This window comes from Erinaceus europaeus, chromosome 12 (assembly GCF_950295315.1).
Source record: "Erinaceus europaeus chromosome 12, mEriEur2.1, whole genome shotgun sequence".
NCBI classification, from domain to species: Eukaryota; Metazoa; Chordata; class Mammalia; order Eulipotyphla; family Erinaceidae; genus Erinaceus; species Erinaceus europaeus.
Window position 1 is genome coordinate 77432544 of NC_080173.1, and position 16123 is coordinate 77448666.

Below are 16123 nucleotides of genomic sequence, written 5' to 3' on the forward strand. Positions count from 1 at the left end.
TGTATTTACTGTCAAATGTAAACCATTAATTCTCTAATAAAGAAATAAAAAAAATTAGTTATTTACTGACATAAAGGAGAGAACCAGTGCCTCACTCTGAAATAAGTGGTACCAGGTATTGAACAGGACTTCATGCCTGTGAATGTGATGCTTTATTCACTGTACTACCTTCTAGGCCATAATAAAGTTAAACTTTAACCTATAAGCTGTTTTGTTAATAACCAACAGAACCAGGCAATAACCATTTGAAGAGATGTCTGATTAAACTAGCAAAAAATGGGAGCTAAAAAGATTGCTGACAGTTTTGATCATGATAGTATGACTAAGTAAGTTTTTTATACACTGCTGGCAGTGATGTGAATTACAGAATTAAAATTTAAATCTGGTAATAGTATTTATTTTTGTTATTAGGTTATCTCTGGGGCTCAATGTATACATACATGATTCCACCACTGTTTCTGGTGGCCATTTTTCTTTTCTTTTTAATTAATTAATTAACTTGATATATAGAAATTGAGAGGGGAAGGGGAGATAGATAGGGAGAAAGACAGAGAGACACCTGCAGCACCACTTCCCCTTGCAGGTGGGGACTGGGGTTTTGAACCTGGGTCCTTGAGCACTGTAATGTGTGTGCTTAACCAGGTGTGTCACTACGTAGTTCCTCTTTCCCTCCCTCCCTCCCTTCCTTCCTACCTTCCTGGATGGGGGACAGAGAGGTAAAGTGAAGGGGAAATACCTGGAGCACAGCTTCATCACTGTGAAACCTTCCGCTGCAGGTGGGGGACTGGGGTGTATATCTGCGTTCCTGAGTGCATGGCAATGTGTGTGCTCTACCAGGTGTGTCACTACCTTAACTCTGGTAACAACTTTAAATTTTTATCTTGTAAATTAACAATTTTTGAATTTTTATTAGGGAGAGGCTCAATAATTTTTCTTGGTGTGATGCTGGGAGAAAGACCAGAGAACTTTTCTTGGGAAGAGGCTGAAAGGTCCAGGCACCATAGCAGGTGCTAAAGTGGTGCTATGAGCTTCTCCTTCTGTCTCTAAAATAAGAATAATGAAAAGTTGGCCTTGGAGTGGTACAACTGCATGTGTGCGGCCCTGGCACTGTAAAAAAAAAGAATTCTCAGAGAACTACTTATAAGTATGCAAAGACATACATATAGACGTTTGCTATAAAACTGCAATAGTAAAAAAATTAGATTAAAAGGGAATTAATTTAAATTATATTTCACCTATCTATATGTTATAAGACAATAACAATTAGGTATCTTAGTGGAATAATGTGAAAGATATACTACTAAAATTTAAAAATCATGTTGAATATATTTGGAACAGCCACTGTCCATGTTAGAATAAACATGGGAAAACATCTGGAAGAACATCACACCAAATTGCTAATGAGAGTGAAAGAGCCCACTGCACTGAAGCTTCCTTTAATGCCGTGGGTGCCAAGTGTGAACGTAGGTCATACATGTGGCAAAGCAGCGGACTATCAGCAGTGCTGATTTACTTTTTTTAAATTTTGTTTTATTTTTGCCCCCAGGATTATTGCAGGGGCTCGATGCCTACACTATGAATCCACTACTCCTGGAGGCCATTTTTCCATTTTGTTGTTGTTGTTATTATTATTATTGCTGTTGTTGGATAGGGCAGAGAGAAATCAGAAGAGGGGAAGACAGAGGGAGAGAGAAAGACAGATACATGTAGACCTGCTTCACCGCTTGTAAAGTGACCCTCCTGTAGGTGGGGAGCCAGGGCTTCAAACCTGAATCCTTAAGCTGGTCCTTGAGCTTCACACCATGTACGCTTAAACCACTGCGCTACTGCCCAGCCCCCTACTTTTTATTTTTTTTTTCAGTGTTTCTTTAAAGGAAGGCAGAAATACTTTCAGAGAAAACTTGACTCTTTTTTTCCTCTCTCTCTCTCTCCCTCTCACCACTCTTTTCCCCTTCCTCTTCCTTTTTCTTTCTTTCTTCTCCCAGAGCACTGTTCAGCTCTGGTTTATAGTGGTGTGGGGGATTGAACCTGGGACACTGGAGCTTCAGGCATGAGAGCATAACCCTTATTACGTTACCTCCCCCACCCTAGAAGGCTTAACTTCTATATTCTATATCTGTATGTTTTGAATTTTAAAATGAGCATGTTTAATTTTGAAATGAGCATGTTTAATTAACATCAGTAACCAGGAAAAGAAATGTGAAGTAAAACAATATCCATATAATGCAAGGAAGGATGGGGGAGACAGCAAAATGTATATACAAACATGCCTGAGGCTCCAAGGTCCCAGGTTCAATGCCCTGCCCCACCATAAGTCAGAACTGTAAAGTTCTCTGGTAAAATAAAATAAATTTAAAAAATACAAAGAAAAGGGGCCCTAGTCAGGGAGTCTTGGGATTCCTACACAGACATGATGAGTCTAGACCTCTAGCAGACCCCTCTCTCCACTGTCACTGGTCATCTCCATCAGGAACAACATAATGGCCCCCTTTGTGGGCCCCTATAGGACTTTGCCCCCAATGTGGATCAACGATGATAGGGACTGTTCTATTCTCCAAAGGGAGGTTGGACAACATACTCCACCTACTACCTGAGGAAGATGGGTCCTGAAATTAGTGCAGCTGGAATGTTCCTAGCTGTGACTACAGAATGTGAGCTCAGACCTACAGGGATGCAGAGGTTAGGCTCCTGTGCTGAATATGGGCCCCAGATCAAACCAGTGGGGTTTACAGTTAATAATACTTATGCAGTTTTCCCATATTTGGGTGCTATTCTCTGCCCTGATCCAGCTCTCTAGTCCTTTTTCCAACTATGACACCATCTCCCCAGACAATAACCTGGGTCCACATGCATATTAGATGTCAGGCTCAGGCAAAAACTAGTATAGTCATGGGCCCTTTGGAATATACCTAAAATGGACCTACTAGCTTTTTCAAAATGGAGACCCCCACATCTTTTGCAATATTATAGGCTCATGATTAGTCAATAATTTGTTATGCATTATACTTTAACCTTTTAAATATTTTTTTAAAAATATCTTTATTTATTTATTGGATAGAGACAGCCAGAAATTGAGAGAAGGATGGGAGATAGACAGGGAGAGAACAGAGACACTTGCAGCATTGCTTCACCACTTGCAAAGCTTTCCCCCTACAGGGGCTCAAACCCAGGTCCTTGTGCACTGTAATATATGTGCTCAATCAGGTGCGCCACCACCCAGTCCCATCTTAACCCTTTTTAAGACATCAGGTTCCAGATGCTAGCATGATGCTAACCTGATTTTCCTGGGCAGACCATGTGTCCTGGAGCCCTGCCTCCCCAGATCCCTGCCCTACTAGGGAAAGAGAGAGACTGGGAGTATGGATCGACCTGCCAATACCCATGTTCAGCAGAGAAGCAATTACAGAAGCCAGATCTTCCACCTTCTGCACCCCACAATGATCCTGGGTCCATACTCGCAGAGGGATAAAAAATAGGGAAGCTATGAAGGGAGGAGATTGGATATAGAGCTCTGGGGGTGGGCACTGTATGGAAATGTACCCCTCTTATCCTATAGTCTTGTCAATATTTCCATTTTATAAATAAAAATTTAAAAAATACAAAGAAAAATGCTTTACTAGAAACCACTATAAATCCTCATAATGAGGTAAAGAGTTGATGCAGGTATTAATCATTTATGTGCAAGTGTGAGAGGGTGGCAATTGTTCTTGAATTACAGAGCAAAGATGAGGCTAGCAGATCTCAAGGAAAAGGGCTGGTGACAGAAGGGAAGAGGATGAGCCTAAGTATAGTCCCCTCAGAGGACCCTGAATAAAACCATCAGGCTAAGGTAACAGCTGGGAAAAGCAGGTGAGTCAGAGTCAACAAACTAGCTCACTTAGATAGGGTGCTGCTTTGCTATATGCCAGACCCTGGCCCAAGCCCAATCGCCATCACATTGAAGGAAACTTCAGTGCTGTGGTCTCCTAACCCTGAAAAGGTTAGCTTGGCCGCAATTAGAAAAAACCAAAACAAAACAGGTGGGCCAAAGAAAGACCACAGACCACACATCACCACCACCACCACCACACTATATCCATATTCATTTATGGAGAGAAGGCCTGATGTGGGGATGAGATTTCATTTCAAAACAACCACATATTCTAAAAAGGAAACAGTTCCCAAAGCACAAGCGAAAAAGAGTTAAGTAGCCCTGTAGCTGGTCAAGATCATTTGCCAGGGACGAAGTCACTAAATGTAGTGTTTGGGGGTGTGGTTTCCATGACTTAACGAGCTGATGGAAGTTGCCTAACTGTCGGGTGGAATGGAAACAGCCCAAAACAACATACTCTGGGCTCAAGGCCATGCCTGCCTTTGCTGCCTGGGAATCTCTGCCGAGTCATGCGCCTGCACTAATGTGAACCCCTATTTTGTTCTCAACTCTGCACCTGCTCTCAGCTCCCTCTGCCTGTCTGCTGCCTGGGTGGGGCTCTTTCTGACTCAGATTTGAAGGGTGCTTTTCCCTGTAGGAAGCAGGTCAATCTGTTTATAAAAACAAGCTGTAGTCAATTAGCTGGGTGTAGTGTGCGGTTTTCACCCTTTCCAAACTGCATGAACTCCAGTCACCCCTAGGAGGAGACAATCTATCATATATCCCAATGAGTGAGTAGCTGTGAGGCGAGGCAAGCAGACTGCTGGAAGAGATGGGCCCTAGATCGAACACTGGGGCCAATGCACTTTCCTTATGTTTCTTCTATTATACTCAGATGTTCTGCTGTTTCCTGACTTAAATATGCCGGAGCCCTCCAACTTCTATCCCTCCCTTTATTGTAAGGCTCTTCAAACTTGCATCAATTCCTCTCAAGTCACAAGGCAGGAGAATCTCTGTAATGCAAGTGACTGGGAAGACATCTCTGGCAGTAGTTATTCTCACTCTTCTCAGAAAATAAAAGAACAGCTTATCTTACCAGCCAACATACAAATGGGATACTTTAATGATATCAGGAACTCTCCAAAGGGTGATTTTAAAATGCTGCCTGCACAAATACTAGTGTCATAGGCCCCATGGAGCATACCTAAAATAAGACTCCCCAGCTCCTTCCCACCCAAAGACCCCTAAATTCATCAGCTCTATTCCTACCTTTGGGTTCCTATTTATTATTTTTTTGGGTTCCTATTTATTAAACAACCTTCCATGCTTTATATCTTACCCCCTTTTAGTCAATTAGATGCAAATGCTACTATGATTCCAACCTGACTTCCCTGAGTAGATGACCTCGCCAATGTGTCTTACAGTCTCACCTCCCCAGAGCCCTACCCCACTAGGGAAAGACAGAAACAGGCTGGTGGGTAAGGATTGACCTGCCAATGCCCACATGTCCAGTGGAGAAGCAATTACAGAAGTCAGACCTTCCATCTTCTGCATCCCAAAAAGAATCTTGGTCCACACTCCCAGAGGGATAAAGAACAGGGAAGCTTCCAATGAAAGGGATGGGACACATAACTCTGGTGGTGGGAACTGTGTGGAATTATACTCCTGTTACCTTACAATCTTGTAAAGAACTACTAGATCACTAATAAAAAAAAAAAAAGCTGCCTGCAAAACACTAGACAACAGGAGGGAATGAAAGATTATAGTCATGCTACAGGCATAAATACTGCACATTCAGAGGAAGTAGATGACATTTTAGCTATGCTGCCCAGCAGGGATTTCCTTCACTCCCTGGGGGTGACAGCCATCAGAAAATACTGCGTCAAGATTCTGGAATTAAACTTATACTAGGGGCCAGGTGGTGGTGTACCTGTTTGAGCACGCACATTACCGTGCACAAGGACCCAAGTTCAAGACCCCAGTCCCAGCCTACACGGGGGAGCAGTGCTTCAGGTCTCTCTCTTCCTTTTTATGTTTCCTCCCTGCTCAATTTCTCTGTCCTGTGAAATTAAAATCAATATTAAAAAATTAAAAATATTAAAATATAAATAAATAAACTGACAGCAATTTGTAAAGGTGAAAGAAAAACCTGAATCCAAAGATAGATCTAGAGGGAACAAGAAAAAGAAAGAAACACCACCACCAACAACAAATAATTCTTCCATCTTTAAAAGTTTTTTTGTGGAGAGACAACAAAGGACTTAGAAGTCTGAGGTCCTGAGTTCAGTTCCCGGCATCCCATGACAGAGTGATGTTCTGGTTCTCTCACTCTCACTATCTTGTGTTAATAAATACATCTTTTTGAAAGAGCTCCCTGATATAGTCAAGATGTTTGCTGCTATGGCCTTGGAAACGCTGCTGTTCCAAGTGCCACTCTGATCCAGGGGCAACTGCTATCCTGAGTGTTGTACTTACCATTCCGTTTCCTGTCTTCTAGTGTTGTTACATGTTTTTTGTTTAGTACAACTGCTTAGTTTTCTATGTTTTGAACTTCATATAAATAAAATTATTCAATTACAACTGTTTTTTTTGCTTAATATTATGTTTTAAAGATTCACCAATATGCACAGCTGTATAATGACTATGCCACAATTTATTTATTCATTCTGTTGATATATAGCTTTGGTTATTACAATTATTACAAACAAAACTGCCATGGAGGCCCTTTTATGCCCCTGTGTTTCTCCTTTTTTTTTCTCTCTTCTTTCCCAGGGCACTCTGGCTTATGGTGGTGAAGGGTACTCAATCTGGGACTTAGAAGCCCCAGGTATGATAGTATCTTTGCACAACCATTATGCTGTCTACCTCCATGAGTTTCTCTATGTGTGAGATTTGACTTTTCCTAAATAAAAGCTTAAAAATTCCTCAAAAAAATTGCCATGAATGGTCTTGTGCCTATACACACTTTGGTTTCTAAAAGATGTTTGTTATACATAGGACTGAAATGGTGGGTTACAGGGCATGTGTGCATCATCATCATATAATGTACAACACGATAAAATAATGAGCTGTCCTTCCTTCCTTCCTTCCTTCCTTCCTTCCTTCCTTCCTCCCTCCCTCCCTCCCTCCCTCCCTTCCTTCTTTCCTTCGCACACTGCTCAGCTCAGTGGGTTCAGGGCACTGAACCTTGGACTTTGGGGTCTTAGGCATGTTGCATAAATATTATGCTATCTTCCTGTTGTTATTATCATTGTTATTATTACCAGAGCACTGCTCAGTTCTGGCTTATGGTGGTGCCAATGATTGAACTGGGGACATCTGGTGCCTCAGGCAAAAAAGCTGCTGTACTGCTCTGATGCAATCTCTCTGGCCCCTCAAGAACTGATTTTCAATGAAGCTTTTTTTCCAAACCAGTGCATTCTAATGTTCTAACACTGGCAGGAAAAGATAAGACAGTAGTTGATAATCTATCAATTTAAACTGTTTTATTTGATTAAAAAATTTATTTATTAATGAGAGAGAGTGAGAGAGAGAGAGAAGGAGAGAACCAGAGCATAACTCTGGCATATGTGATCCTACAGATTGAACTCAGGATCTCATACTTGAGAGTCTAACTTTATCCACTGCACCACCTCCTGGGTCACTAAACTGTTATGTCTAAATTCAATGGGATACCCTCACCCCCATCCAAAGAAACAGCTAAAGAAAACACATTATCAAAACGAACTTCAGAGCTGGTTTGTGGAGTAGATGATGCAATCATGCCTCAGGTATTTTGCCCCTTTGAGTGTCCTCTGACCTGAATTGCAATCCATAAAAACACAGAGACACACAAGAGATGACTGGGTCACTGATAAGAATTTGGCCTTTTACATAGTAAGTGAACAAGAAGGAAATATAAATGACAGGACACATAGATAGTCCATTTCCTTTTTTTTTTTTTTGCCTCCAGGTTTATTGCTGGGGCTCGGTGCCACACTACAAATCCACTGCTCCTGCCAGCCATTTCTTCTGTTTTTATTGGATAGGACAGACAGATACTGAGACAGGAGGGAGAGATAGGGAAAGAGAGAGATAGATATCTGTAGACCTGCTTCACCACCCGTGAAGCGTCTCCTCTGCAGGTGGGGATCCTTGTGCTTTGTACTATGTGTACTTAATAGGATGTGGCACTGCCCAGCCCCCATAGTCCATTTCCTTCCTTCCTTCCTTCCTGTTAGAATTTTCACTGAACATTTTTTTAAGACAGAGGGTGAGAGACAGAGAAACAAGGAGAGATAGAGATGCCACAGAACTTAAATTAAAAAATTTTTTTTTATATTTATTTATTCCCTTTTGTTGCCCTTGTTGGTTTTTTATTGTTGTGTTATTATTATTGTTCATTGTTGTTGGATAGGACAGAGAGAAATGGAGAAAGGAGGGGAAGACAGAGAGGGGGAGTGAAAGATAGACGCCTGCAGACCTGCTTCACCGCCTGTGAAGCGACTCCGCTGCAGGTGGGGAGCCAGGGCTCAAACCGGGATCCTTACTCTGGTCCTTGAGCTTTGTACCACCTGTGCTTAACCACTGCGCTACAGCCTGACTCTCAGAACTTAAATTCTTTTTATTGTCTTTATTTGTTTATTGGATAGAGACAGCCAGAAATCAAGAGGGAAGGGGGTGATAGAGAGGAAGAGAGACAGAGAGACACCTGCAGCACTGCTTCACCACTTGTGAAACTTTCCCCCTGCAGGTGGGGACCGGGGGTTCGAACCTGGGTCCTTGCACATTGTAACAATTATGCTCAACCAGGTGTACCACCACCTTGCTCCCCCACAGAACTTTTTTCTTTTCTCTATTATTATCTTTATTTATTGGATAGAGACAGCCAGAAATCAAGAGGGAGGGGAGTGATAGGGAGAGAGACAGAGAGACACCTGCAGCCCTGCTTCACCACTTGTAAACATTCCCCCTGCAGGTGGGGACCGGAGGCTTGAACTGGGTTCCTTGCGCATTGTAATACATCGCTCAACCAAGTGTGCCACCACCCGGCCCTGTAATAGAACCCCCCCCCCACTTGTAACAAGAAGTCTCCCCTTTGCATGTACTGCATGGTAAAATTGTGTTCTTATCTTAACCTTCTCCTTCTTATTTTTTTCCTTTTCTTATTATTAAATGTTTGGTACAGCACCAACTTTATTTGGGAAAATTCTATAGAGGGAAAACATTGTTAAAAATAGAGTATCTGCCTGATCATGAAGGAAATAATAAGATTTTATGGAAAATTTCCACACCAATAAACTGTACATTTTAAACAAAGTAGAAAAATCCCCGCAAGAACTTACTTTAGAAATAAAAAAGTAACTGGGGGATGAGGCGGTGGTGCACCCAGCTAAGCACACATAGTACAAAGCGCAAGAACCCGTGGTTCGAGCCCCTGGATTCCCACCTGCAGCAGTGAAGCAGTTCTGCAGGTGGCTTTCTCTCTCCCTGTCTCCCCCTCTTCTCTCATTTTCTCTCTGTCCAATAAAAGGGGGGGTGGCTACTAGGGAGCACTGGATTCATAGTGCTGGCACCTAGTCCCAGTGATAACCCTGGAGGAAATGATAAATAAATAAATAGTGAAAAAAATAGAGTATCTGGGTCAGCAAAAAGCTCACTTACAGAGTGAACTCTTTACTGTGTGTGATCTAGGTTTGAGTCCAGCTCCCAACCTGATGAAGGAAGCTTTGGTGCAGTGCTCCCTTACTCCTATCTGAAAAAGATTAAACAAAATAAAATGCCCCCTCCCTCAGCTCCTAAAAAAAAAAAAAAAGCCAGAGCACCTGTTACAGTAGAGGGGAAAGGAGAAAAAACAAAAAACAAAAACAAACAAAAAACCCCTCCACATCAACTGAGGACTTTCTGTGTGCTGTGCACAGGTCCTAAATGCTTTAAAATTATTTCACTGAAAGGCTGTTGAGAAAATTCTTAAAACTTCTACTGTGACTTGTGTCACATGGCCAAGATTTCATGTTCTCCCAGTCTCTATTTCCCTCTTACTGGCTGATCACTCTGCAACAGCTAACCATACCTCAATGTCTCTAACAGCGTATCCAGCGTAGAAGACAACGCTTCCTCCTCTGGTGACAGAGGCATTCAAAGAATCAAAACTGATATCTCAGTGTAGGGATTCTGGTTCGAGCTCCTGGCTCCCCACCTGCAGGGGGTCACTTTGCAAGCGGTGAAGCAGGTCTGTAGGTGTCTGTCTCTCCTCTCTGTCTTCCTCTTCTCTCTTGATTTCTCTCTGACCTATCCAACAACAACAGCTATGACAACAATAACAATAACTACAACAAGTGCAACAACAAGGGCAACAAAATGGGAAAAATTGCTTCCAGGAGCAGTGGATTCGTAGTACAGGTACCAAGCCCCAGCAATAACCCTGGAGGCAAACAAAACAAAACAAAAACACAAAACAAAAAACAAATAAACAAACAGACAACCCTCTTGACATCTATGAGGCCATGTGGCACAAACTCTCCCTGGCCACCAAAAACAGTTTATTTATTTGTTTTTCTTGTCCCCTACATAATGAAACCTAATATCACAGATACATGGTCTAGCCTGCAAACGCCTGAAATCTGAACTAGTTTAATGGGATATAAATCTGCCAGATACCTGCATGATCACAGAGCAGAATAACAAACAGGGCTGCTGGCAGTTTCATGGAGGGTTTCTACAAACATAAACTCCTGCTGCCTCCCATCCCCCAGCTATTAAAAACAGGGGGGAGGGGAGGAGGATGAACAGTATCAGTGGCTTTATGATGCTTTTTTTTAAGATCTAAAGGAGAATATTAAACCTGAGCCTTCCCCAGGCTTTTAAAGACATTGCATACTGAAGGATGCAAAAAGCCCCCTGCATAACAGAGGCCGTCAGTTTGGCCCACACTCTCACATTCTGATTAGGAGGTTCAATTATTACAGGATCCATATGTCACTGTGACAAGCTAGTTTTTTTTTTTTTTATTGCCATGAGGCTTATCACTGGGGCTCAGTGCCTGCATGTCCCCAGTAACCATTCTTCCTGTTCCCCCTTTTATTATTATTTTTTTTATAGAGACAGAGAGAAGTTGAGAGGGAAGAGGGTCAGTTAGTGGTGCACCTGACTGAGAGGACATGCTATCATGAGCAAGTATCTGGGTTCAAGTCCCCAACCCCCACCTACAGGGGCATACTTCACGAATAGTGAGACAGATCTGCAGGTGTCTATTTCCCCCACTCCTCTCTGTCCTATCAAATGAAATAGAAAAAAAAAAAGAGGTGACAGAAAGACATTTGAAGCACTGCTTTACTGCTAGTAAAGCTTCCCCTCATAGGTGGGGACTGGGATCTTGAACCTGGGTCCTTGAGCACGGTAATGTGTGTGCTCAACCACCCCACCCCCCTTTTGAGGGAGTAGGAGCCCAGCCTGGTTTCATCATTCAGGGCTGCTTTTGCATTCAGACAGATAGAAACAGGAGAGGATACCCTAGCACCAAAGCTTCCTCTGGTGCCATCACATGCAGTGCCAGGGCTTGACTCTGGGCCATGCACATGGCAAGACAAATGACCTACCTAGTGGGCCATCTGGGTAAGCTTCTCTTTGATTAAAAGGTCAAAATATCAAAGTTATATTTTAATCAGAGACCTGGTTCCTCAATTTAAGCACCTAGTGCTACCCTGTTGGTAGAGAATGCTAGGATGAGGGCTCGATCTCTCATGCTCTCAGGGAGAGGTAAGATAGGAAACACCAGGTCAGATCACCTGGGCAGGAAAGGAAATTTCTTTGCAAATAGAATGAATGGGATTTTTCTAAGACTTTTCTCTCTTGGTTACCTAAACTGCAAAACTTAACAGGTGGCCAGAAAGTCACAGGAGTCTGAACTGAAGCACCTCTCTCCCTGTCCCTCTCTTGTAAGCAGACAGATCCCAGAGCAACACTCCAGGGCTGGATAGATGTTAGCTAGGCTCAATTCACTTGCCAGGTGCTTACAAGCACTGTTCCCTAACAAGACACCACAGACTGCAGACTTAAATAGCTATCTCCTCAGTAGGTACTCCTGCTGCTTTTACAGAGGCAGAATCTGATTTGGTTTGGGTGTTCAGTTCCTTTGGGTTCAGGGAATGTGGCAATTCTCTTGCAGCAGAGGGTGAAATGTGAATCTGTTTTAGCTGGTACAGGAAATTCTATTCTCCCAGCCAGTGGTTAGTTTTAGGCATGTAACCCAGACTTGGCCAATGAGTCCTGGCAGGACAATCTATTGGAGAGTTGCTGGGAAAGTTTCCCTAATTAAAATGCCCATTCATTCAGCCAGATGCTGTGGAATTTACATGTAGATGCCGAGACATGTGGCAGACATCTGGCATTCATGAGAAGAAAAGTTCAAAGAACCAAGCCATCAGCAAGGGAAGGCAGAGAGAAAGATGGAGAGCACCTGATTACATCACCGGGTCATTACAGTTGACTCTTGGGCTTTTTGTTCCATGAGATGACAAATGGTTCAACTTTAAAATTATCCAGATCACCCGAATTATTATTATTACTATTATTTTACCAGAGCATTGATCTGGCTTATTTATGGTGGCCCTGGGGATTGATTTTGGGACCTTTGGTGCCTCAGGCAGGAAACTTATTTTACATAACTACTACACTACCTCTCCACAGTCTACCAAAGATATCCTCTGTTTGTATTTTATCTACTCTTCATTTTCCACTGCTCTTGTCCTGGAAGCAGACTTAAAAGATTATTTATTTGATGAGAGAGAGGGAGAGAGGGAGAGGGAGAGGGAGAGGGAGAGGGAGAGGGAGAGAGAGAGAGAGAGAGAGAGAGAGAGAGAGAGAGAGAGAGAGAGAAGGAAGAGAATGTGGATGTGGAGGGAACCAGAGTATCACTAGGGCAATGTGATGCCACGGATTCAAACTCAGGACCTCATGCTTGATTGAGAGTCCACTGCTTTATCCACTGTGTCACTGGAGGTTGATTTATGAAACCACATCAGTAGCTCCCCTTGACATCTGAGTTCCATAGAGTCTGAACCCTAGCAGCAAACTAGAAGGAGGAGAGTAAGGGCAGGGCATTTACTCCTAGTTTATTTCCCATTGTTTCCAGGTTGACTGCAACCCCTGACTAAAAGGTTCTTATTCTTCTCTACTGAAAGTACTTTTCTCTTCAGGACTCTCCTCCCAGGTTTTAGAAACCATTCCTATCCTCTTTGGACCCATGAACTCTGTTGATACAAACCCCTATATTCCACTACAACGCCACATTTTTTGTCAATAGTGCCTTTATAAAAACTTCCTCAGTGAATGTCAGGAAGTGCCTTCATGGGTAGAGAGTCCCATGGAAAAAAATGGTTAGAACTCTATGGATGGCTGAGTGGCATTTTGGTATTCCCACACCCCCTCAAAATACAGAAGAAAATTAGGTCAGGGAGACAGCTTAGTTGTATTGCACATATGTGATGCCCTGGGCTCATTTTCTAGCATCACATAAAAATATAATGAGAAAGAAAACCCTCCTGAAATAGTCCTAATCTGAGGATGCTGTTCTTGTTGTGATTCTGACTCATGGAGATAATTCTATTATCACTGAAAGCAGCATATGATTTTAGTTGTTTTAGATTTTTTTCACAAGGGTTATCACTGGGGCTCAGTGCCTATATGGCTTTACTGGTTCCAGAAGCCATTTTGCTCTCTCCTTTAGATGGGGGGGGGGGGAGTAGAAAGAAGAGACACTGCAGCACTGCCTCAGTATTCAGGGGGCTTTCACTTTGCTGGTGAGCTGGGGCTCAGATTCAGGTGCTCACAGGTAGTAATGTTTATTACTACCTGCTGGCCTCTAGTATTTTTTTTTTTTGCTTTAATTTTTCTTATATTTGATAGGACAAAAGTTGAGTAGGAAGGGAGAGGTAGAGGGGAGAAAGAGAGACACCTGGAGCACTGCTTTACCACTTGTGAAGTTCCCTTCCCCCCTGCATGTGGGGACTGGGGGCTTGAACTCAACCAAGTGCTGCTCCATTGCTTAGCCTCTCAATTTTAGTATTTTTTTTTTAAAGAGACTTTTTGTGCTGGGAAGACAGCATAATGGTTATGCAAAAAGACTTTCATGTCTGAGGCTTCAAAGTCCTAGATTCAATCCTCAGCCCCACCCACCATAAGCCACAGCTGAACACTGCTCTGGTAATAAAAACAAACAAACAAACAAACAGATTTATTTATTATGACAGAGTAGATGAGAGTAAAGGGAAAGAGAGAGAAGACTAGAGCACTGCTCAGCTAGGGCAATGAAGCTGTGACTTCTGGGACCTCAGCATACAAGCTGGTGCTTTAAAAGGCTAAGCTATCTCCCCAGCACACTAAATTTCTCTCCCCCTCTTTATAGAGACAGAGGAAGGAGAGAGAGATAGAGGCAGGCAGAGAAAGAGAGAGAGATATGGAGAAATAGACCATAGTCCCAAAGCTTCTCTGTCAGTGTGGTGGGAGCCATAAGCTTGTGCACATGACAAAACAATGCATCGTCTAAGTGAGTTATTTTGGGGGCCCTATGCTAGATTTTCCCCTCCCTCCCTTGATTCCTTCCTTCTTGATAGGACAGAGAGAAACTGAGAGGGGAGTGGGCATTAGGAAAAGACACCTGCAGATCTGTTTCTCTGCTTGTGAGGCTTCCCCTCTTCAGGTGGGGACCAGGGGGTTTGAACTGGGTCCTTGCACATGGTGATATGTGTGCTCATCTAGGTTCATCATCGCTCGGCTCCTCACTCCAATTTATTATATATATATATATATATATTTAATTAAATTAATTTATTTACCTTTTTGTTGCCCTTGTTTTTCATTGTTGTTGTAGTTATTGTTGTTATTATTGATGTCATCGTTAGGACAGAGAAAGGTGGAGAGAGGAGGGGAAGACAGAGAGGGGCAGAGAAAGACAGATACCTGCAGACCTGCTTCACTACCTGTGAATCGACCCCCCTACAGGTGGGGAGCTGGGGGGCTCCTTGTGCCAGCCCTTGCGCTTTGCGCCACATGTGCTTAACCCGCTGCGCTACTGCCTGACTCCCTATATATTTTTTCCTTTGCCCTTTTATTCCCCTTGTTGTTCATCCTTGCTGTTATTACTGTTGTTGTTGTTATTGCTGTCATTGTTGTTGGATAGGACAAAGAGAAATCGAGAGATGAAGGGAAGACAGAGAGGAGAAGAGAAAGACACCTGCAGACCTGCTTCATCGCCTGTGAAGCGAACCCCCTTGTAGGTGAGGAGCCAAGGGTTAGAACGGGGATCCTTACACCAATCCTTGCGCTTTGCGCCTTGTGCGCTTAACCCGCTATGCTACCGCCCACCCCCCTTTAAAAATTTTTTTAACATATTTATTTCCTTTTGTTGCCCTTGTTTTTTTTAGTTGTTGTAGTTGTTATTGATGTTGTCATTGTAGGACAGAGAGAAATGGAAAGAGGAGGGGAAGACAGAGAGGGGAAGAGAAAGACACCTGCAGACCTGCTTCACCTCCTGTGAAGCAACCCCCCTGCAGGTGGGGATCTGGGGGCTCAAACTGGGATCCTTATGCCGGTCCTTGTGCTTTTCGCTACCTGCGCTTAACCCGCTGTGACTCCATTTTTTATAATTAAATTTTTAAAAATTTATTACTAGAGACAGAGAGAAGTCGTAAGGAAGGGGAGACAGGGCAAGAGACACAATCACCTGTAACCCTGCTTCACTACTTGTGATGCTACCCCCTGCAGATGGGGACTGGGGGCTTGAACTTGGGTCCTTGCACACTGTAGTGTGTGCTTAACCAGGTGCACCACTGGCTGCCTCCCCCATTCCAATTTCTAATGTAATTACTGTGTCTGTGTGGTTGGAAGCAGTGGTTGTAGGAAGGAGAAAGAAATAAGTGGCACACCATATATGTTTTCTGGGTAGTGTTAGAGGAAGGCAGAAATGAGAATCCCCTCTGAATAACCTTCACAGTATATTATGTACTTATATGCATATTTTTATTCATAATTCCCTGTCTCTTTTTAAAAATGGTTCTTTATTATATTTATTTATTGGATAGAGACAGCCAGAAATTGAGAGGGTAGGGGAGATAGAGAGGGAGAGAGAAAGAGATACCTGCAGCCCTGCTTCACCACTTGCAAAGCTTTCCCTCTGCAGGTGGCGACTGGAGGCTCGAACCCAGGTCCTTGAGTACTGTAACATGTGCACTCAAACAGGTGTGCCACCACCCTGTCCCAATACCCTGTGCCTCTTTACCTTCATTTTTTTTTTTT

At 43.0% G+C, this 16123-nt stretch overlaps 1 protein-coding gene across 6 annotated transcripts in view; it reads right to left on the reverse strand.

The window, feature by feature from the left end:
• SSH2 (slingshot protein phosphatase 2) overlaps positions 1-16123 on the reverse strand; it is a 186401-nt gene that overhangs the window by 11846 nt on the left and 158432 nt on the right. The window lies entirely within an intron of this gene.